Genomic DNA, 18,142 nt, shown 5'->3' on the forward strand with positions numbered 1-18,142 from the left:
CAATTTTTAACCTTTTATATTTTAATTATTTTATTTACTGAAAAAACGATGAAAAACAAGTAAAAATAAAATAAATGAAGAATGAATTAAAATTTGGGTTAAGGGCAACATGATTGGAAGTTTAAAGATTTAATTAAACTTTTGACTAGTTTAATTAATCAAATCAAGGGCTTAATTTAAGAATTGATAAGTTTTGAGACTTAATTGAGCTTGACATTAATTTAATTAATCCAATTAAGGATTTAATTGGAGAATTGATAAGTTTTTGGACTTAATTGGCTTAGAATTAATGAAATCAGGGACTTAATTAAAGAAATATCAAAGTTTGGGGTTTAATTGGGGTTCAAATTGCAAAAATTAAAATCCAAGGACCAACTTCAAAATGACGCGGAAATGCAAGGATCCAATTACATTTTAACTAGGGGCTTGATTGCAAACGTACAAAATTCTGAGGACCAAATTGAAAGCAACTTATGGAATGGGAAAACAGAGTCGTTTTGGGAGGCGATTGTTCGCATATCTTCTTCCTCTGCAACAGCTCCGCCATTAAAGGCAGAGACGTTTCTCCATTGAATGGAGTGCCCCACGCCGTTACTGCCAACTGTTACAGCGTCGATCGACCTCTGGCCTTATAAAAGCTGGGCAAAAGGCAACCTCGCCAGGGGGAGAACGGAAAAAAACCAAGTGAGCAGAAAAAAAAAAAAAAAGGAAACCCAGAAAAACAGAAAAAAGATAACACACAGAGCAAAAACCCAAGAGAGAGCACGAACTAAACAAAGACTACACAGAGAGGAGTATTGCTTTTACCATTGCTTTCGTCCCTGTAGACAACGAAAAACCCAGAAAACAAGCAGGGGGAAAAAGAGGAAGAGAAACTGGGGAGAAAAGGGGGAGACAGAGGAATCACATAACCGAGGGGCTAAAACACGAAAAACAAACCCAGGAGACAGCATTTCATCATCGTCTTCGTCCCTTCCATCTCAATAATCGGGGTGACGAGCAAAGTTAAAAGCAAAGGAAGAAGTTCAAAACAGAAAGACAGGGGAAGCAAAAGGAAAACGCAAGCAAGAGACACAGAGATCAACATTAACATCCCCATCGTCTTCATCGCCTTCAGCAACGTCTGCAGATCAGGTAAGTTTGTCTTCGTTCCCATCTTTTCCATTTTTCATTATAAAGTCACTGCAGCTTGGATTTAATTAACTCTTGCATGCACACATGGTGCGTGCCTTTGCCCAGTAGGGTCACTGGCTTGGGCCAGTGACTGGGCCGAGCTGATTAGAGCTGACTAGGTCTAGCCTAACCCTAAAAAATAAAAAAAATAAAATAAAAATAGAAAAGTAGAAAAAATAAAGTATGTGTAAATAAAAATAATATAAATTTATTAGTTTATTCATTAACGTTAGAGTCGGGAATAAAAATATCAATTTTAATTTATATTATTTTTATTCATTGTATTTTATTTTATTTAGCTAGAAAAATAAAAAAATATATATGTGTATGCGTAAAAAATAAATTTATTTTATTGATTTATTCACTAGCGTTAGAGCCATGAAAAAAAAATATTGATCTAATTTTATTATAGCTATATAATATTTATCAACGTCAGAGTTGGAATTATCTGTAATTGAATATTCACTAGCGCCAGAATCAGAAATATTGTAAGTAAATCATCAAAGCATAAACCAATAAATATTTAGCAATTTAAGATAAAACCAGCAATGCAGCCTGCCTCAGGCAGGACGTTTAAGGGTAATAATATCTTTCATTTTACGTAATAAGTCCCGAATTATAGAATCTCTGTTGACCAGTTAGGGTTTCTAGTGACCATAATATTAGGTGGCGACTCCTCAAATAAGATATTTTCCCCTAAAAAAACAAGATGCTAAATATCTGTTTTTTTTTTTTCATAAATCAAGATTTATTTTTAGGGCTGCCACGATGTTGGGTGCAACACTTGACACCTGGGTAGATAATAATGATACGGTTATTAGTTTATACATCAAATTTAACTTTTCAAGCAATTAAGAAGTGTCGATCTATAGATTTTTTTTTATTAACGTGAGTGTCCGAGTCAATTGCGCGTACCTCGATTAATTACACGAACCCTGAAGTTAACAATTATGTAAACCTTCAATGATCTTGAAAGGACTCGAACTCATGATCATTAAGGAGCAAATCCAAGACCTGGCCAGTTCAGATACCCCTTAAAGTTATTCAGTATTGTGCTGTGATATAAGCCAATGTTTAAAAACTATACTTATGAATGTTTAAATAAACTAATGGTGTTTGGTTAAACTCTGTCATGCTTTTGAGATATAAAATAATCAATAAAAAACGTATTAAAAATATTTAAACAAATACATTTCATTTCTATTAAATGATTTATAAGTTTTTAAATTTATACCATGCATGAACATATTTTTTTTTTTATTAAAGTAATTTTTAAGTTAAAAAAAGTTGATAAAGGTGATAATAAATATAGACATAACATTTCCAATAAAATCATTAATATGAAAAAAAATGAAGCATATTTAGTATGTTTTATTTTTTAAAAAATAATAATGAAGAAAGTCATTATTTTAATTAAACAAATAGACCTCATAATAAATAGTTGTGCTTTTAACAAACAAATAGCATGTTAAAAGCAAAGATACCCTACTTTGTTTAAAAAAACTAAGTAATTTTATTTTGGTATTGTAATAACTGTTGTGATTGTAATTTAAATATTTTATAAAAAGTATTTTTAGTTGAAGTTGGTTTGAAAAAATATATATTTGGTTAAAACTGTGGTTGAAATTAAAGTTGAACAAAAGGTAATTTAATATGTTTGGTTATAAGAATGCTTTTTAAATTAAGATTATAAAATAATTAAAAAAAATCGGATCCAGTCTACCTGGAACAGTGGAGAGAAACTCTCTACTATTCGCAAGTTGAAGCACCTTGGAGCTGCTTTCAGCGACATGCAGACGCGCTTGTAAATTCTGATACGTTCCATTCACAGTAAATAATGTTTTATCGCTTACTAAATAACTGATACTTGTAATTAAACTATAGCTAAAACTGCTCAGTGTTTCACTGTGCAAGTCCACAGTGAAACGCTGAGCTGTCTTCTTTTTCCTTTTTTTTTTTTTTTTTTTTTTTTTTTTTTTTCAGGCTTCTTTTCTTCTTCTTTGTCTTTTTTAAGCTATTTTTTTTTAATTAATGTTTTTTTTTTAAAAAATTTGTTAATATTAAATTTTTTTTCTATTTAGTTATTAAATTTTCATGATACAGATTTTGGATTTGATGGGTTAACGCGGATTTTTTCTCTTTTTAATTAATTTTTTCGAATGCAATCCACAGTCAAACGTTTGTTATCTTTGTTTTTTTTTTTTTAAGCTGTTTTTTTTTCTTTTTTCTTTGTTTTTTTAAGCTGTTTTGTTTTCTTTATTTTTTTAAATTAATATTTTTTTGTTTATTTTTTTTTATTAATATTTAATTTTTTTCTATGTAGTTATCAAACTTTCATTACATGAGTTCCGGGTTTGACGCGTTAACCCAGATTTTTTTTTTTCTGGTTTTTCTTTTTAATTAATTTTTTTCGTTAAATTTTTTTCTATTTAGTTATCAAACTTTCATGACACGGATTCCGGGTTTGACGGGTTAACCCAGCTATTTCTGGGTTAACCCGTAAATTTTTTTTTCCTATTCAGTTATCAAACTTTCATGACACGAATCACAAATTTGACGAGTTGACCTGGTTTGAAGGGTTAACCCAGTTAATTCAGATTTTTTTTTTTCTTTTTTTTCATTAGTTTTTTTTTACATGAAGGCTTTTTTTTTAATTAATATGTTTTTTGTTTAGTATTTTTGTTTTTTTTTTGCTTTTTAATTATTTTTTTTTAAAATTTAGTTTGTTAATACTGAGTTTTTTTCTATTTAGTTATCAAACTTTCATAACACGAATCGCAGGTTTGATGAATTAACCTGATTTGACGGGTTAACCGAGTTAATTCAGATTTTTTTTTTCTTCCTGTAGGTTTTTTTTCCTTTGTTTTTGTTCTTTTTAATTAATCTTTTTTTTTGTTCATTTTAGTTTATTAAGGTTAATTGTTTTCTATTTAGTTATCACACTCTCATGACACGAATCTCAGGTTTGACGGGTTAACCTGATTTGGTGGGCTAACCCAGTTGATTCATATTTTCTTTCTTTTTATTTATTAGTTTTCTTTTTCCAATTTCATCTTTAAATATTGTAATTAACTATAACTAAAAGACATAAATCTTTTTTCTTTCAATTTTATGACACGAATTCCAAGTTTGACGGGTTAAACCAGTTGATTAAGATTTTTTTTTCTTTTTCTTAAGTAGCTTTTTTCTTTTGATTTGATCTTTTTAATATCGATTTGATTAAGAATTAAACTTTAAGATTTGTTTTGTATACTGGTCATTAAATTATTGTGATCTCATAAGGAGATTTTACTATACCCCTCCTTGCAAAGCATTATTCATCGGAATAATGTTTTGTTTTATTGTTTTTTTCATTCCAATTAATCTTTTTTCTTTTTAATTTCATTCTGTAATATTAAATTTTTTTTTCTTTTAAATTATCACACTTTTATAACAAAACCTTGCAATCATACTCATATCAAAGGCTTCGGGTTTGATGTTTGCAACAAAACCCACTTAAACTTGGGTCATGCAAGTTTAATATTATTATTAATATTATAAATAAAAATTTTTGGATCATGAGTAACATATAGACCCAATGCTTTTAGGTATAACTTTGTAGAAAAACCTAACACTCTTAAATTTTAATTTTTTTAAATATTTTTTATATAAAAAAATTGACCCGCAGCATAGCGCGGGGCCACGTATTATTATAACAATAGCTAAAACAGCTTAGTGTTACACTGCGCAAGTCCACAGTGAAACGCTGAGCTGTCTTCTTTTTTTGTTTTTTGTTTTTTTTTTAAAGCTGTTTTTTTTTTCTTTTTTTCTTTTTTATAAGCTGTTTTTTTTTAATGAATGTTTTTTTTTTTTTTTGTTAATGTTAAATTTTTTTCTGTTTAATTATTAAATTTTTATGATAGAAGTTTTGGGTTTGATGGGTTAACTCGGATTTTTTTTTTTTCTGGTCTTTCTTTTTAATTAGTTTTTTCGGGTGCAGTCCATATTGAAACTCTTAGCTGCCTTTTTTTTATGCTTTGTTTTTTTGAGCTTTTTTTTTTGTTTTTTTCTTTTTTTTTAACCTGTTTTGTTTTCTTTGTTTTTTTTATTAATATTTTTTTTGTTTAATTTTTTTTTGTTAATGTTAAATTTTTTTTTGTTTAGTTATCAAACTTTTATTACATGTGTTACGGGTTTGACACGTTAACTCGAATTTTTTCTGATTTTTCTTTTTAATTAATTTTTCATTTAATTTAGTTTGTTAATGTCAAATTTTTTCTATTTAGTTATAAATTTTTCATAACACGGATTCCGGGTTTGATGGATTAACCCAACTAATTCTGGGTTAACCCGTAAATGTTTTTTTTTTTTTATTCAGTTATCAAACTTTCATGAAACGAATCCCAAATTTGATGGGTTAACCTGGTTTGAAGGATTAACCCAGTTAATTCAGATTGTTTTTTCTTTTTCTTGATTGGTTTTTTTCTTTATGTAGGTTTTTTTTTAATTAATATTTTTTTTGTTTAGTATTTTTGTTCTTTTGCTTTTTTTATTTTGCTTTATAATTATTATTTTTAAATTTAGTTTGTTAATATTAAGTTTTTTTATGTTTAGTTATCAAACTTTCATGACACGGATACCAGGTTTGACGGATTAACCTGGTTTGACGGGTTAACCCAGTTAATTCAATTTTTTTTTCGTTAGTTTTTTTTCTTCATGTAGGTTTTTTTCCCTTATTTTTGTTCTTTTTAATTAATCTTTTTTTTGTTCATTTTAGTTTATTAATGTTAATTTTTTTCTATTTAGTTATCTCACTCTCATGACACGAATCTCAGGTTTGACGGGTTAACCTGATTTGGTGGGTTAACCCAGTTGATCATATTTTTTTTTTTCTTTTTCTTTATCGATTTGATTAAGAATTCAACTTTATGATTTGTTTTGTTTACTGATCATTAAATTATTGTGATCTCATGAGAGGATTTTACTATACCCTTCCTTGCAAAGCACCATTCATCGGAATAATGGTTTGCTTTATTGTTTTTTTTATTTTCAATTAATTTTTTTTTAAGTTTTATTCTATAATATTAAATGTTTTTCCTTTTTAATTATCATACTTTTATAACAAAACCTTGCAACCAGACTCATATTAAAAGCTTCGAGTTTGATGTTGCAATCAAACTCACTTAAACTTGGATCATGCAAGTTTAATATTATTATTAATATTATAAATATAACTTTTGGGTAAGGAGGGACAGACAAACCTAATGCTCTTAGATATAACTTTGTAGAAAAAACATAATACTCTTAAATTTTAACTTTTTTTAATATTTTTTATATAAAAAAATTGACCCGCTGCGTAGCGCGGGCCATATAACTAGTAACATCTAAAATTGGAAGCTATAATGTAGCCAAACACATTCGTAGTCGTCAAATTAACATTGATATATCTACTAATATAATAAATAATATATTGATCTATTGACCACCCCCATGCAAAAACTTGTGGAAATCGATTTTATTGGCCATCTTTAATATATTGATTTATTGACCATCCCTCGCCTTTGCGATATAAAAAATGGTAAAAAAAGAAAGACGCTAAAACCCATAAAGAAAAAACTAAGACCAAAAGGGGTTTACATGGTGACAAATATTGTAGCTTAGACTCATGTGCCCACTGTAAATTAGAACTAGGGGTGAGAAAAAAAACCGATAAACCGATTTAACCGAGAAAACCGACCAAAAATTAACCCGAAAAAATAGAACCGAGAAAAAAAACCGATTAAACCGATTATAATTTTTATAAAAACTTCCGGTTCGGTTCGGTTTTCGGTTTTGTGCTGTTGAAACCGGTAAACCCAAACCGAACCGAACCGGTTCTAATAAAAAAAAAATACTATAAATAGAAAAAAAATCTTTGCCTTCAGTAACCTAACCCTAGCAGTGCGGCCGCCCCTTCTCTTTCTCTCAAACATCAGAGACACGCTCAGCTAAATCCTAACCCTAGCACCCGCAATCGCCGCCTCTCCCTAGATTCTCAAACACCAGAGACATGCCAAGCATCAGCTGAAATCCTAACACCAGCACCCGGGGCCGCTCCCCCCTCTCCTTAGAGTCTTAGACTCTCAAACACAGACAACCAGAGAAACGTCAAGCATCAGCTGAAATTTGAAAGTTGAAACCAATCAAGCCTCTCAAGTCTCAACAATAGATCAACGTGTTCCAGAACAGCAGAACCTATCTAGTTGGCCTTTCCTCTTCATCTATACAAGATCACATACACATGGTACTTCTCTGAATCTTTATAACATTTCACATATGCATCCTGTCAACATTCTCTCATTGTCATTTTTTTCAGCCCCTTCTACAACAAGATCATAATTTATTAATGACCTTGCTGAATTTCTTCTGGCATTTTTTTTATTTTTTATGGTTGCAGATAAGATGTTGGGTCTAAAACGGACTATTACTACTGTAGATTCGAGAAGAAAGTTCGATTTTATTGCAGTAAGTTTTAATGATGTTTTTTTCCGTTTTAATTAATTAATTAGTCTATCCTCTATTATATTTATTGTATTTGCTTTTCAATGCAGAGGTCAGAGACACGGTTGTTGTTTTGAATGCTCAAAAATCCATATCTAAGGTAACCATTTTGTAGTTTTTTATTGGGTTTTTTATTTTCCTGTATTGCTTGCGTAAATGTTTGTGATTGCTTTAATTGGGTTTTTATTCTTGAGCAATGAAAGGAATGTTTGTAGAATTGAAAAACCCATGTTTGTGCTTATTTTCGTTGATAATTGAAAACCCATGTTTAAGCACTGAAAGGAATGTATATATTTTGATCTAGTGCTTGCAGCATTGCAAATTAATTAGTCAGAATTGCAAATTAATTATTTTATGTTTCTTCTAATTAGTCAAATTGACAACAACAATATGAGGAAGTGCAGAATATGTAAAACTGTTTTCCAAACCACGTAGAAAGAATTGAAAACCCCATGTTTGTGCTTTATTTTCGTTGATAACTAAGGAAATGAGATATTCTTTATATGTATTTTGTTCTTCAGTGTACGTGTTGGTGGAAAATCATATTGATTTTATTCTTTATATGAAAAATTGTTTCTGCTTCTATTTGGATTTTTGTTTCTCTGTTCAGCTTCCTATTTTCATTCTATTGCTTGGAATTTCTCTTGAAAATTGCTTCAAATCTGATGTGGAATACTTTTATTTTTATATCTTCTAATTTAATTCATCAAGTTATAATTTTATATTTTTAATTTCAGGTTTCGATGGTGATAATTGGACTATTGGAGTATTTTATGATAATGTTAGTTGTTGTTTTTTGTTAAGCCCTTTGAAGGCAATGCTTTGTAATTTGTATTTTAACTTGTTGGTATGCGTTATTTAAACTTATCTGCAGCAGGAGTCCTGCCCCCTCAAACAAAAACAAATGAAAAATTATTAGGAAGGCAACAAATGAATATTCAGTTGTAAAAAACAACCCAAAAAAAAGAATTGATTTGGTTAAGAATCTTATAAGAAAAGTAGACAAAAATTGTCATTAATTACAAGCCCATCAAAAATTTAATTAAAAAGCCCATTAGAAACAACCCAAAATATATTATAGGTTTTCTCGGTTTTTTTAACATAAAAAACCGAACCAAACCGAACCGAAACCGGTCGGTTTGACTCGGTTTCGGTTGATTTTTTTGAAAAAAATATAATTCGGTTTGGTTGGTTTTTTTAGGCAAAAACCGAACCGAAAATGATCACCCCTAATTAGAACAATAGAATTATGGTTTTGCTCATTTCATAAAAAATTTAGCTTGGATGTTGGTGGTGTTCAGGTTTTTTTTTAGTACAATAAAATTACTAACTTATTATTAAAAACAAAAAAATATTTAACTGATGTGTACGAAGCTGTTTGGGCCTTTTCATCTTTAAAAGCATAGTAACATGAATAAAACTTTCCTTAAATAAAAAAATCATTGAACTTACCTTACATCCATGAGTTTTTTTTTTTTTTTTTTTGTCTTTTCACCTTTTTTTCTAAATAGAAAAAAATAATATTTAAATAGATAACAAATATTATTAAAAAAATTGATTGAGGACTGTGTGGCACATAGCAGCGCAGGTGTGGTTATTATGTTCTTTTGAGCAATGCTTGTAGCATCGCCACTCAACCAAATGATGATTTCTGGGGCAACTGAATCTTCTTAGTAGTCCCTTCACTCCTGGTTGGTACGTGTAGTTAACAGTTTTTCGATTTAGCGTTAACCGTTAACAACCCCTTTTTTTTTTTTTTCCCTCAGTTTCTACACATGGCTCTTCAAAGTAACCCTTCAATTTATTTTTGTTCAAATTTAATTTTTATTTTTTTTGATTACCATTTATTTTATAAGAAATTATTCGTAAAATTAAATTTTTATTTCAATTTCATCATCCTTTATTTTTTTTCATATGCCAGATGTGATTTTAATTTTTTAATTGTTATTTGTTTTATTTGATATAAATTTTTTAAGTTGATTTTTTTTTAATGATTTCATCTTCCTTTAGTTTTTTTTTTTTCTATTTTATTTGATTCTTATTTTTTTGATTGCTTTTATTTTTTTACTTTAATAAATTTTTTAAATTTGATATTTTTTTTCTGGTTTCATTTTTTAATAATAAATTATTTTGGAATTGACTTCATTAATTAAGCTTGGATTTTTAGATTTAAGGGGTTACGAGCTTAAGATATTAACTCAGGTTTAAGAGATTTTCTCGGGTTTTTTTATTTTTTTTTTCTCAACTCATGTTTTTTCAGTCTTATCTTTTAATATTTATTTAATTGAAGATTGGGCTCCATTATTTTTTTTTCCCTTTCTATAGGATCTCTCACTATTTTTGAAAATAATATGAGTTATCTCGGGTTTTTTTAATTGTTGTTTTTTTGTTAAATTTAGTTTTTTTAGAGAATTTTTTTTTTAAATAAATTAAATTAATTTATTAAATATAAATACGAGATGCTCACTTCATAATATTTTTACTTGATTTGCTTTTCAGGTGGTTTCTTCGCATGTTCTATTTCGGTGTCATTGTGTAGTCTTCCACAATCTTTTGTGATTTTTTTCGTTGTGAGCTTTTTTTGATAGTGGAGTAGTGTCCATGACAGAGCAGTGATGGATCTTAAACTGATTTTTTTTTTCTTTTTAAGAGTAATATTGACAATTTATTTTTTATAGTTAGTTGATGATAATTTTTTTTGTTCGTTTTATCTACTGTTAATTATTAAATTTATTAAACTTGGTCAAATGAATGGCCTGTTTCTCATATTTTTTTTTTTAAATTTGAATCTCTATGCTATATTTTGTTTATGATAAAAAATATTCATTGGACCACGGATATGCACGGGCACCTGCAATAGCATTTTTTCTAAATAGGATGAATTAATTCAAATCGGCAACTTTCAAACAATTATTCCATCATTTTATTTTCTAATAGGGTTCATATATGGAGTCGAAATTCTGTCATATTTTTCAAAATTGATCTCTTAACCGAAAATTATCTTTCTTGATATTATTTTTAGATGTGAAACCCACCCGCTTCGACATCAAAAAGGAAGCTTCCTTGGATCATCTGATGGACGGACTAAATGGATGATGTTACATATTGGAGATGGACTCATTTGACTTCAATCATGAAATATATAGGGTTCAGTTGACGGAAACGTTTCCACAGGCTCAATTGGTGGATTGAAGATAAAACAAGAATGAAAACAAAACAAAACAAAAAACAGGAAAAAAAGAAGGAAGTAAACAAACGTAAGCAAAGCAAAGCAAAGCCGATATATCAAGACAAGAGCAAGTCCAAAAGACAAACAACCGAGTCTTGTCTTGGTAAGGAACACCATGGACTCGGTTTCGGAGATCCTAAAATTGCAGGGTCGGAAACAGAGGCAGAACTTTCCACCTCTATCTTCCCTTTAATTCCATCCTTACTTCCTTCCTTCCAATTCCCTTAATCATAATCTTATTATCATTCTTCAAAATCCACCACAAAACCCTCTCTCTCTCTCTCTCTCTCTCAAAAATCTAATTAAAAAGAAAATGAAGATGTTTTCTGTTCGTTTTTTCTGTTTATTATTGATTTTAATTTATATGTTTTCAAGTTCAATTGGAGATGTTTTGGATTCGGAGAGAGCAGGGATTGTTTTGACTTCTGGTCTTGATTTCACCGAGTCAACTCGAGCTGGTGGAAGATCTCTTAAATCATTCTCGTGAGTTACTTTGACTGCTCTAAGTACTCTTTTTTTTTTTTTTTTTTTTTTTTTTTTTTTTATTCCTGTTCGATTTAGTTTCTTGATAGTTTGAAATCTTTTTTTTTTTTTTTTTTTGTGTTTATTTTTTGTCTTCTTTGGATAAATTTGCATAATGGGTTCTCGTTTAATGAAATGAATGATAGAGTAGGATTTTTGGCGTAACATGGTTGAATTAAGAATAATGCTAAGAGGAGTCTCTCATATATACGTGAATCCACGCAGAGGGCTCATTGCATCATGATCTCACCTCCATTTTGGATTAGTGCTAAGTACAGTAGCTTTCATTGTTGACAATAGAAGCGCATGCTACTTTTCATCATCAATTTAGACTTGTTTGTATGATTATGTCTTCGGTGATTGGGTGGGGGAGGTGGAATGGTACTCATAGAAAGATTAAAATTTGGTTTTGAAATGGTTAAAATGGATAACGGTAGCAATGTGATGGAACATCGGAATGTGGATAGCTGTAAATATTTGGCGTTGTGCGAAGAAGAAGAGATGGGATTTAACGGTTGAGATCTGAAGAAGAGTTATTTGAGTTGCTCTCATAGTATGCTTATGGTGTTAGAATTGCAATTAGTTTTCTGGAAGATGAGGAGAGCCATGGATTTGAATGGGTTAGAATTTTTGACAGGTGTGAGAGAAAAGAGGATGGGTTATTTGAGCCAGAAGGTTTATATCTGGGGGATATAGCGCGGGTGAAGTCTGGGAAACAAATCCATTTTTGCCAGCCGGTGCTATTGATCCAATGACACAAGTGGCCGAGCTGGTTTTGAGGTCACGGATGGCTGATGCAGTTTGTGAGATGGTTTTTTTGTCTTGGAATGGTGGGACCCACGACATGATGATATTCCCAGCCAGATCTTGACAGCTACTCTTTTGAAACACTATCATGTTTTCAGGAGCTTTTTCAGTCTTTTATATTTGTGGGTCCCAATCCGTGATACTTGGTTTACAGTGTCTGCTGTTCCATGAAATTTACCTTGATTTTGGCTGTTTTATGAAATTTACCTTGGTTTTGGCTGTTTCTTGATATCTATTTGCTGTCCTGTGGTTTGTGGTTATCTCATTCTGTTACTCCTGCTCTGCCTTTTTGTTTCCTTTTTGTATACAGACAATATGAAGATTCTACAGAATTAGTTGCTCTATTAAATGGAACGATTTATTTTAAAGATAAAATTTCTGGGAAAATGCTTTGGTCATTTTCGTCTGGAGGGCCAACATATTCTTCATACCAAGCACCAGCCAAACATGACAGTGATAAAGAAAAAGGCCCGGGAGGACTTACAGGGTTCTTTTTAGATTATGGGGATGACTGGCAGTTGTATGCACATTACAAATACTCAGGTGGAATGGTATGGCACTATGGCTAAGAAGTTCATTTTTGTGTAGAATAATGATGTCTATTTTCAAAAGATCATGCATTAGGTTTCTTTTGTTGATTATAAACATTCAAAGCATTCACCCGCTTGTTATGATTGCTTGCACATTTTAATCATTGATGTACACTGTTGATCTGACAGAAACTTCCAAATGAATATTGAAGACTTTATTAAAATTACACCACACATGTCAGAGGATGGAGCTGTTATGCTTGGGTCTAAGAAAACTACTGTGTTTGTAGTCGAGGCTAAAACTGGAAGACTTGTCCGCACTTTTAAGTCCCCTGATTCTCCATCTTCGTTGCAGAGTTTTGAAGGAGGGAGTGGTTTACATGATGACCTTAACAATAATAAGGATCTGCTAAAGTCTGGTTCATCAAACACCGCTCAGGTAATATACATCTTAAGGACAGATTATGCACTGCAAACGTTTGGTCCAAATTCAGACAAAGTTTCATGGAGTGCAAAAGTGGCCACAATCGGGGCCACTTTTTCTTTGTAAAGATGTCGAGAATCCATCAGAAGTATTTAACTTGAGCTTTGAGCTTGATTCTGATACACCGTTATCATGTCAATCTAGAAGGATTGTTGTCCAACGACAGGACAAGTCACAGTATTCCTCTGGGGATATTCATGGTGAAGATAAGCTCCCATTGTCTGCTCCAAATCTATTGCTTACCACACAGCCTGGGGTTGAGAAATCATTAGATGATCATCATGCAAGAATGTTGCTTGCAGCTCCCATTGAACATGCTAAAGAAAATGCTTGCTTTGCCTTCTGATTCTGCAGCAGGTGAAGTCCATTGTAGGTTTGGAATGCTCCTCATGTGGTCAACAACACGGTCCTTCATATTGTTTGTTGGTATCCTGTTATTGTGCTTTGTTTTGTACCTGAGTAAAGAAAGTTTTACCTTGAAGGGACAGTTGAGTGGTACTGGATTAAAAACTTCATCTTCCAAAAAGAAGAAAGCTAAAAAAATCAGGAAAGAACAATGCAAGTGTTGAAAATGGGAATGGAATTGCACTGGGAGAGGGTGTTAACAAAACACTGTCAGACCTTAATAAACTTGTTGATGGAGGCGCCAATGGACGCAGAATTGGTAAGCTATTTTGTATCAAATACAGAAATTGCTAAGGGAAGCAATGGTACTGTTGTTCTTGAGGGTGTGTATGAAAGGTCGACTAGTTGCTGTGAAACGCCTTGTCCAAACTCATTCATGATGTTGCTTGGAAAGAAATTCAGAATCTCATTGCATCAGACAGACATCCAAATATTGTTCGATGGTATGGGGTGGAGTATGATAAGGATTTTGTTTACCTATCTCTGGAGCGTTGCACATGCAGCTTAGATGACTTGATTCAAATATACTCCGATTCCTCTTTAAACCCCTGTCTATGGCAAGGACCAAACCCTCAAGAGCTGCAATAGAGTATAAACTTCGGTTGGACTCAGTGAAAGGAGTTATGAAGGATCTCAATTTATGGAAATCAACAGGCCACCCTTCACCTCTATTACTAACTTTGATGAGGTAAGTGAACAACTCTTTTTCAATGCTTCAGGGCTTAATGCAGAAAAAATTACTGCCCTCCTTTAAATGTTTATGTTTGGATTCTTTTCATTTTCAATCCAATACAGGGATATGGTTTCTGGGCTTGTGCATTTGCACGAACTGGGAATAATTCATCGAGACTTGAAGCCTCAGAATGTGTTGATAATTAAGGAAAGATCTTTATGTGCTAAGCTCTCTGACATGGGTATCAGCAAGCGCCTCCTTGGAGATATGTCCTCATTAGATCGTCATGCTACTGGTAAGTATTTCTCATCTGAAACCATATCCATTCAAGCTCAGTGCTCTCCATTACATGGTCAGTGTTAATAGCTCGTTATTCTGGCTATAGGAATATTATTTCTCATCTGAGCTGTGATTTTTTTTTTCCAAGTAGATTATCCAAGGGAACATATCCTAATATATATATATATATATATATATATATATCAGTGATTGAATGGCTGTTTTACCAAGATATTGGATGATGTCATTGCAGGTTGTGGCAGTTTCTGGTTGGCAAGCACCTGAACAGCTTCATCATGGACGCGAAACACGTGCAGTTGATTTATTTAGTTTGGGTTGTGTCCTCTTTTTACTGCAATCACTGGCGGCAGACATCCATTTTGGTGATCATCTTGAACGTGATGTCAATATTTGTGAAAAACCAAAAGGACCTGTTCTTGGTGGAGTATATTCCAGAAGCTGAGGATCTTATTTCCCGCTTATTAAATCCTGACCCTGAATTGAGGTATGCTTTATTTCAAAATATCCCCGGATTTTTCTCCTAGCATACAGATAATTTCATTTTTAATCATATCTAGCATGGAAATTAGGATCTTTAACTCTTGTTTTTGATTCATTTTTCCTGAACAACTAAATGCTTTTGTTCATGACATGCCTTTGATATGCTGTTAGGCCCAAGGCATTGGAAGTGCTTACACCATCCTATGTTTTGGAATTCAGAGCTGAGATTGTCATTTCTTCGCGACACAAGTGACAGAGTAGAATTGGAAGATAGGGTATCTGACTCAGATATTTCTGAAAGCATTGGAGGGTATTTGCACCAACAGCACTGGGTGGTGGAAAATGGAATGAAAAGATGGAACCTGCATTCATCACTGACATTGGTCGTCATCGGCGTTATAAGTTTGATGGCATTCGGACTTGTTGCGAGTCATTCGAAACAAGTTGAATCATTATAGAGAACTTCCCAAAGAAAATTCAGGTTTATTTCTCAGACAAACTATTTATTACATTACAAATGCTGTCATCAGTTTATTGTCATTTAATATTATGTTCTAGTTTATCTTCTCGTTATTGGGGGAGGGGGAGGGAGCTAGGGGAAGAAAAAATTGAATGGCTGACTTGATGCCCTGCATTTCTTGGAGGTGAACCATATTTTATACTCTGCTGAGTGTGACTTTCTCACTGTTTTTGAGCGTCAGAAATCCAATATGATCTGCCCCCTCCGAGACAAATTCAACGTGTTATCCTTCATTTTAGAACAGTCTATATTAGTATGCAAACATCAAACATATGTTTGTATATTGTTATATTAATGTCTCAATCTGTATCTGCGTCAGATACGTTTCCTTTGAACTTGTGTCAGATACGTTTACTGGGATGACAGTGCCTTGCATGACTTCTCTTTACAAGCCAGTTCTTTGAGTTTGTTTATGCAAATAGCTAATTTCAGTTTTGATACGCGATGATGCTTCAGGAACTTGTAGGACCAGTCCCAGAAGGATATGATAACTATTTTTGCGAGTCGCTTCCCGAAGCTCCTGATTGAAGTATACAAAGTTGTGTGGAAATATTGTAGGGAGGAAGAATGCTTTCAGAAGTACATTAAAAGCAATGTTTAGATCTTTGGTTCCTTTTCAATCCCTGAAGACTGATGAATACTATTGGTGTGTATAATAATTGTGAATGAAGTTGTAATCTTAGTGTACGATACCCCATTTAATAAAACATATTATTCTCTTTGAAGATTACTCATGAATTTGTTACTTATTTTGTTAATTTACATGTTCTGATGTAATTTTAGCATCACAGGTCAGGGAACACATATAAACAAATCGAAACTGGATTTATCTTTTACTATTAACAAAAAAGTAAAAGAGATTTGTTACTTATAGTGAAAGATTATGTGATCTTTCACTATGGATTTAAATAGTGGTTTCAATTTCAATTTCTCACTTTTTTATTATAGATTTAGTTTCTCATCCTTTGCTCATTTTTTTTTTTACTTACTGTGTGTGATTTCTCCCTTTTCTATACCAGACTGAGTAGATTTCTAGGAGCTAAGTCAGTCAATCTGTTTTAGAGCAACCATTAGTTCGTGGTTAATCACCTTTTTAGAGCTATGGTTAATTTGTTTTTTTTTATTATTTGATTTTGTGTTTTAAAAATATTTTTAATAAAATTTATTTTTTTTTACTTTATTTTTAAATTGTTTTGGTTGTGTTAATGTTAAAAATAAAACAATTATTATTACATTTTAAAACACTAATGACAGCCCTAATCAATTCTTCGTAATGCAGAACCGTCATTTAATCACAAGCCATGTTATAACATGCATGTTCTTCTTTTTGGTATGTAATGGACAATGTATATATATAATATCCATATTTTCATCACAACTATCACCCTAGCATCACCCTTTTGCACAATATCAACCTCACAATCTTCTCCCCCTTCTGCCATGAAAAGAAAGAAAGAGGTCGACAAAGATTCACAACTAGACCATAATCACAAGTAAAAAGATTCACAAAAACCAAGAGCAACAATCCACACATAGATATTGCATCATCAAAGGATTAAAAGCACAATTTCAAAGTGGAATAAAAAGTAAGCTAGGGGATGCATCAAATGAGTGCACCGAGAGATGAAAATAAGCTTATGCTAAAGGATAAGCAATCACTCCAAGCCGGCTCGGTTGGATCTACCTCATCATCCTCCTCTTCATCGTCACTTTTCTCTTTCTTATATTTTCAAAACCTTACTCCTAGTAGAATTTCCAATTTTGTTCTTGCTGCCCTCTGACCACATGTGTGAGATCATCAATCCATTATAGTTGACCAAAGGATAAGGTGTGTGGTTTCTTTGTAGATGAACTCATTGGTACAATTAATTATCCCACTTAAACAAATGTTTGAGAAAGAAAATATGGTTGATATACAAGAAGAGTTTTGACCTAATGTTTGAGTGACTGATTTTTTAGTATAATTAATATCTTTTTATTAACAATATTTTAATTTAATATTAAAATATAGAGTATGTTTGTTCATGTTAAATAATATTTGTTCTCTACATAATAGTCATTGATCGTTTGAATAAGATTTAAAACTCTTTTTTAAAATCTCATTCCACCTTGTACAAGGATTTTAATCAATACAAATTTAAGAACATATAAAATATTTTTTCTAATTCATCTAAGGTGGTGAATCCGTTATTAATCATTTAAGTACTTTTATATAGTTCATGTTATACCTAATGTTTGCGAGTCTTTTCACAGACATACGTAATCTCTCCATATGAAATTCTTATGGGGTCAGTTCAGTGTACATGTCTTATGATAAACACTTACATATTAGTTTTAAGTATTATTTATACATCAGTTTATGAAAATAATTGTTTTTTTATATATAAAGAAAAAAAATATAACATGTACTAGTCTCTATATCTCTAATAAATATTCAATTTAAAAGAGCATCGACCAAGAACATTTTAGAAACAATAGTTTAATGAAATAGAAATCTCAT

General features: G+C 31.5%; 2 long non-coding RNA genes and 1 pseudogene across 2 annotated transcripts; all 3 read left to right on the forward strand.

Moving 5' to 3' along the window:
• The first annotated feature begins 530 nt into the window (after window positions 1-530).
• Window positions 531-12,979, forward strand: LOC140954251 (uncharacterized). The gene is made up of 4 exons (XR_012170275.1): window positions 531-1,134; window positions 10,715-11,404; window positions 12,561-12,801; window positions 12,970-12,979. It is a non-coding gene; the product is annotated as an uncharacterized lncRNA (long non-coding RNA).
• LOC140955822 (uncharacterized) lies at window positions 6,906-8,670 on the forward strand. The gene is made up of 4 exons (XR_012170394.1): window positions 6,906-7,435; window positions 7,589-7,656; window positions 7,743-7,792; window positions 8,430-8,670. It is a non-coding gene; the product is annotated as an uncharacterized lncRNA (long non-coding RNA).
• Window positions 12,980-16,046, forward strand: LOC118057314 (serine/threonine-protein kinase/endoribonuclease IRE1a-like; annotated as a pseudogene).
• The last annotated feature ends 2,096 nt before the right edge of the window (window positions 16,047-18,142 follow it).

The sequence above is a fragment of the Populus alba genome, chromosome 7 (assembly GCF_005239225.2).
Source record: "Populus alba chromosome 7, ASM523922v2, whole genome shotgun sequence".
Taxonomy (NCBI): Eukaryota; Viridiplantae; Streptophyta; class Magnoliopsida; order Malpighiales; family Salicaceae; genus Populus; species Populus alba.